The sequence below is a fragment of the Falco punctatus genome, assembly GCF_963210335.1.
Source record: "Falco punctatus genome assembly, chromosome: 1".
NCBI lineage: Eukaryota > Metazoa > Chordata > Aves > Falconiformes > Falconidae > Falco > Falco punctatus.
The window spans coordinates 73242437-73249139 of NC_137580.1; positions in this window are offsets into that span (position 1 = coordinate 73242437).

Below are 6703 nucleotides of genomic sequence, written 5' to 3' on the forward strand. Positions count from 1 at the left end.
AGGAACCCAAAACGCAATTATTTGCTTAGAGCTTCTGAATTTCAGCATGAAGGTAGGTAAACCTAAGCCTCTGCTGCTTGCCCAAAGAGCCCAGGATCCCTCGGGACATCTAGTATGCTGCCCTAAATCTATATTCAGTGACTGGCAAAAAGTGCTTCATTCCGTCACCAGTGAGATCTGCTCAGGTCAGGTTTTGTATGGAGGGTGCACAGTAAACAACCAACATCCTGAGAGAGAAGGGCTTTGGCAACCTGGCAGTGGAAAAAAAAAAAAAAAATTAAAGATTGCTACAGTTCATGTTTCATGGCACTGCCTTGCCGATTTTAGAAGCAAGACAAACACCTACAAGTGTCATGTAGCCCTTCCCTCTCCAGGTTTTTTCACAGAAGCTCAGCGAGCAGCCCATACACAACTTCAAAATACAAAATGGTTATGTACTGGCTAATACATTCAGTAGCTAGCTAGGACCGAAGAGCTACTAGAGCAAGGATTAAAATGCTTTCCTCTCTCCGCTAGATGTCCGCTGAGCCTTTGCTGCCAGATCTGCCAGGCAGGTGGGGAAGAGCCAGCCATCACACCTTGGCCAAGCTGATCCTTGATAGTGCTGACCTACCAGCTTCCAGCTCCCCATCATCATCTTCAGTTTTATACTTCTTCATATCACCGTGGGTTTTTTTTTAATCCCTCAGCTTCTGATATTGCCTGTCTGCAGTTTTACCTTTCTTATCTTGCATAGCTCTCACCTCTGTACTTCCTCACAGTTAAGCAATTTTCAAAGAAGTCCAAGCCAAGGTTTTGCAGCTGTGCTGTATCACAGCAAGGTCTTGGACCACAGACAGCTGAATCCTTCAGAAGAGGGTCATGGCTTTAGGATCAGGGCTACAAAACTGGAAGGAACAGAAGCGAAGCATCAGCTGAAATGGCCAGCAGATGATTAAGCCTTTGAAAAGCTAGCCAGAAAAAGGCTACCAAGTAGGTAAAAGGGGGAGGAAGAAGTGAAAAAAGGAGATAAATTACCAGTTAGCTGGGCCGGCAGGCTGGAGACAGAAATGAAAGTCATTACACAGAAGAATCGTAAAGAAAAAAACAGCAGAGCAGAAGGCAACCTCTGCCTGACTACGACAAAGAAACAGAGATGAGCAGCAGATTGGAGAAGAAACTAAGGGGTCAGGGAGAATATGGTCAAACACAGAAACAGGCAAAGACTATTCAAATATGGGGCTGCTCTTCAGAAAACAGCCATCTCAGACATGAATATGCCAAAAGGGTCTTATTTAAATAGGGCTTATAATGGAATGAGAGAAAACCCCTCTGCTTTCTGTCTCCTTTGTAGCTGTGAATAACTACATAGAGATTTGAAATACTCCCATATACGCTTGTAAGATGGGCAAGGGAAAACCTGGAAATACCACATGACGATCACAGAGATGATAGCTGAGGATGTAGCTTGGTAGGACCAAACTGCGTCCAAAATGATTTGAGAGATTTAACAGCAACAAGAGTTGATAAACGGAGATTTGACCAAAATATTCCAGGCTCTCTAGATCCCAGTGTCATCAAACGGTGAAGAAATGTGTTCTTGTGCAGGCAGCTGAATGTCTATGACCTGCTGATCCTGAAGGACCATCTGGCCACGGGAATGCCTCTCAGGACACAGGGAAACAATAACACCTGACAGTGTTACCACAGCCTCATGAGTCCCTGGCTCGGCTGAGCAACATAAGCTGCTTACACCTTTGTTCCTGGTCCATTGCATACCCATATCTCCTTTTCAGTGGATATTCACACATGGTAATTTGCAGCCAAAATAGGCTAGAAGAAAAGGTGCAACTGCTCAGTTAATTATAACATAGTAGGCTCCAATAACCAGGTCAGCTGCCTTCATCCCTGTCTGGGCAGGGACACAATACAGCCCCTTAAGAGTCTGTTCCCACCATCTGCTGTTGGGTGCATCTTGTGGTTCCTCCCCTCTGCCTGGGGAGTATGAGCACGGCTGGAAGGGTTGCTCGAGTGACTAATGTTGGAGCTCCCAATGGTCCTTGCCCAGGCAGGCTTCAGCCTCCCAATAACTGGAAAACTTCTCCCAGCGGCTGACTGCCAGGTCTCCTGTTGGGAGATGTTTCACATTGTGTGTAGATAATACTGATGAGCCCCAAAGCAGCTTTCCTACCAGTAAGTGGTATGAGAAACACATGTCCTGGGGCTTGGGAAAGCCTAACCCATAAGTCACCTGACTATAAGTACTGGGGGGAAAGAAGAAAAAAAAAGAAAAGGGAAAAGCGCCAAGTTTTTTTCAATAGAGTCAAGGTTTACATTCTGGCTTACAAGCATGAAAAAGCTAGAAAAGAAAAACACAGGCATGACAACACTTAGAACAAATCTAACCTCGGTCTCTCCTTTAAGCTTGAGCAGGGATTTCTCCAAGGTATATCTTGGCCTGGGAAAGCAGGGTGGTGATGCAGCATGCCATCCATCTCCACCATCTTGTCTTGCCTGCTGAAGCCGACCTGTGGCCTTGCTCCCTCACAGAGCCAAGACAGCAGCCCCCAGACCTATCTCCCTCCCTGGCACTGTCTTTCAGAGCTGACTTTGCAGTGTAGCAGGCACCTCTGCCCCAGCTGCCTCCAGGCAGCATTGTCTGAGATGCAGCTGAGGATATCTTCTCCCTGTTTCTTGTTTCTTTCAACACCTCTCACTTCAGATCTCCCTGATCCTGTTTTGGTCTAAGGATGCACGATCCATAGTGCAGCACAGGGCAAAATTGTACAACACTGGTTTTACTCATGCACCAACTTGTCGGCATTTCATTTAGGTGGCCTCATGGAAGGTGTGACATTTTCATTACCATTGTAACACTTTATAAACCATACATCAACCAAAGGATTAACTACATAAACATCTTGTTAAATTTGCTGTCACTATTTCACTGTGATCTGATGATAACCGCATAACTTACTGCTAATACTAATTATTAGTCTTGACAGATTTGGCATGTATAACAATTTCTACAGCCCTTTCCTGGCACAAGCATTTCCCTTCCTCCTTATCACCACTGTCTTTCTGTCACCTGGAGAGCCTCCTGCTTTCTCCACAGGATTTCTTAACTCTTTCATCTGATCCCACAACTGCTTTACATCCAACTAATTGAAGTGGACACATCTGGAAAGGAAATGTAAGCATGAGTTGATACCATATGATTGCTTCTGGACATGGTATTTCCTAGTGATGTCGTACATCTCATGAAAAGGAGGCAGGCAAAAATGCATTTTAGGCAGAATTGAAAAGAATGAAGAAGAGGAAAGAAGAGGAGGTGATGAAGGCTTCCCCCCCGCGTTGTGGCAGAAAAATCACAGCCACTGACCTGGTTTAATAGTTCTCTTGTTAAAAGATGTCCTACAGTCAAAACTCCAAAACCAAAGAACTGTTTTTTGGTTTATAAAATTTACTTTAATGATTATAAAGTATTTTTGTTTAAAAGTGGTAACTCAGCATGCTTGACAGCCAGGGTTCCAGCAAACTGATAATTTTAGATTTACAAATGCTGCTATGAAAATATTTTCAAAAAAACTTTTGGCTTCAAGGTATGAGAAGTTAGGTACCTAGAAAACTTAGCTTGGGGTTCAGATTTAGTTTCCAAAACTATGTTTTTTCCACTTCCTTATACTGACAGATTTCATGGTTAACAAAGGTTTTAAAAGGCACTGCTAAACCTCTGGTTTGGAAAAAAGGATATTTGGTAGATTTTGGACAGAAGTATAAAAGCAGAATTTCTGAATGTGAGCATGCTAGCTAGTGCATGTCCTTCCCATTTTACAGAAAGCAAAGGATTCCCAAAAAGAGACCAACAGTTTCCAACTATGAGTTTACTGCATAGACTTATCTTACCTTTTTAAGAATGAAATTAATTTTGCCTCAGAGCAAAAAAGTATCCATATGTTTACTTCTAACATTAACTATTCAAAAAATTGGTTAGACCTTTAGAGTATTCCTACTGTAGTAAAAGCCATATGTCTTAAAATATGCTAGCATATGTTAGCTAACAGATTTTCAGAACACTTTAAACCCTTAGGACTCTAGCCTCGGGATTCTTGCTTAGTATAAAGAACAGAGAAAGTCTGTTAACAAAGCCAGCGTTGTTCTGTTTGTAAGGTCTAGTGTCAAATGGTATTACATTCGTAAAATGGTATTACATTCACCTACTGCTTTGCACTCACCCATAGCTCAAAATGTGACTACAGAGCAACATGACTTGGTTAAATATAATGGGTCTGTGATGATTTCACTGGGCTATAAAGAACTGCTGAAATTTAATTAACCTCTGAAAAGCAAAGAGACAATGAGTTATGGAGATAGCAATTTCTTCTCCCATAGTAAAGAATCTGCCACATCATAAAAGTGTTACTGTTCGGGAGGGACTTTTCACAAAAGAATGGATACCTTCCATGTCGCATGGTCTGCCCTTCAAAAACCATAGCTAGATGACAGATATCCTACCTTAGCAAACAGACCACTGCAAAAGTTCACATCCCAGCATTAGTGGCACATTCTTGTCCATCAGTGGCAAAATCCCATCCAGCCTAGCTTTAGAAGCTTGTGGGTAAATGAAAGATAGAATCATTGTAAGTTTATCACATCTAAAAATGTATTAACCTGCTATATATTATTTAAATGGAGTGATTTCTGCAGCCATATTTGATTGTATAAGTATTTTTTCCCTGATTTACCTGCCTAGGAAGTGTCTTAAGTGGTCTTCCAAAATGTGTTCGCTTATATTTTCTAAACTTACTCTGTTGCTGTTTTTCCCGTTTCCTACCCTAGCTAAAATTTTTAAACACTTAATACTGCTTCTTAGTTATAACTTAGAAATTCAATAATGCAACGAAAAATAATCAGTGTGATATTGCAGAGGTGTATTAATATTACTTAATAGTCAAAGTTTGCTAAAAACAAGAACTCAGTAAGGGACTAAATAAATCTTCAATGTATTACAGAGAACTAACCAAATTAGTCTTTTTTGGGCTTATTTCAAACAGAAATGCACTTTCAGTTAACTTCTTCCAAGGAAGCACAGATTTTATAGGAAGTTTTCTGTATTAATTTAGAATATTAAAAAAAATATATCTCATTTTAGGTTGGCTCATACATTCATTAGTGTATTTCGTTTTGCTGAGCCAACTGACATGATTTACTTTCTGGCAGTTACCAAAACAGGAAACCACCTGACTTTTTCCCCCAGAGGAAACACTTGACTGCCATTCTCATCCAGGAATGACATTACAAGTTTCTCTCTGGCTGAACTCCTTGATGTGTGGGAGTCACACAAAAACTATTTTGTAAGGGAAACCGATCTATAATAAAAGATTTTTTTTTTAAGGGACACTTTTTCCCTTACGCACCCCTCAAAGGCATTCAAAATGGGGAACGTGTGGATAAGTACTGAGGTTACAAAGTGCCTTGGGAGATTTCAGTAATTCAAGTCACATGCAGTTTATGAACCTTGAAGTATTCAAATATCTTGTTGAGACTGAAAATATTTCTACATTTGTAAATTCTTGATTTTTAAGGACTTTGAATCCCAGGGAAAAAATTGAAGCATGAGCATTTCATATCAGCAAAACTCTTCAAGCAAATACCAGTCTTTCTTGTGCAGGGCAATTCCAGATCCTGCTTAGCTCTCATAACAATACCCTTCAGTCTGAGAGATTTCTGTAGCATGCATCAGGTGAGTGTAATTATTACTTTCCTATAAAATCTTCTACTAACACTTTCTGCTTATTCTTCAAGGTAAAGAACATTTCCTCACCCAGGCTACTACTCAATGATACAACTGCAGCTTCCTGGAGCTCATATTTCTTGCATCACTCTATAAACCAAAAAAATATCATCCTGATTGTGAAAACACAAGTCCATAGGGTTTCAGGTGGATGAAAAACTTTTCCCAGGTAGAGAATCCTTGCACTCTCAAACTTACTTCTCCCAGGTCACCGCTTGCATGGAGAAAACTAAATAAAACCACACCTCAGAGCAAAAGCAGTTGGGCATCTTCAATTTCTTTAGACCTATTGTCCATCAAAATGATTTTAAACAAAAGAAATTCAGGAGCAGTCTGTCTAAAGTATCCTGTCCAAGTTTTTCACCAAGTACTCTCTGTGTTTACCCATAAGGACATTCCCTACTCCAGTTCAGCGAAGAACTTACTCTCTGATGACAAGGTAAAGTGCCCATTGAAGATTTTTTGCAGTCCCATTTTTTCACTGACGAGCCCTAGGACTCAATCATTGCTCATGTATCACTAACTAAACCCTGTCAAACTGTCCTACAACCGCTAAACTAAGACTAATGACTTCTTCAGCAGCAGCGCCTGGGCTCTAATGAGCAGAAAATGACATTGATCTTAATCAGATCAGACACCAGCATCTCTCAACTCTATCTCAAAGTCTATTTGATTTCATGCTTCATTATAAAATCAATTAATTTTTCATTGCCTAGTCATTGTATATGTGATTTATAAAACACATTGTGTTGATATTCAAAAGACAGCAGGCAGTCAAGATATTTTGTACAAGTCCCATAGAGTATGGATGGAAAACAGCATTATTTTTAAAAGATGCAGCACACGTAAACCAATGCCATGAATGAGTTCACTTGATGATCTAAAGTGGTGTGATCAATTGTACCAGCCAGGGGGCATTTCCTGCATGCC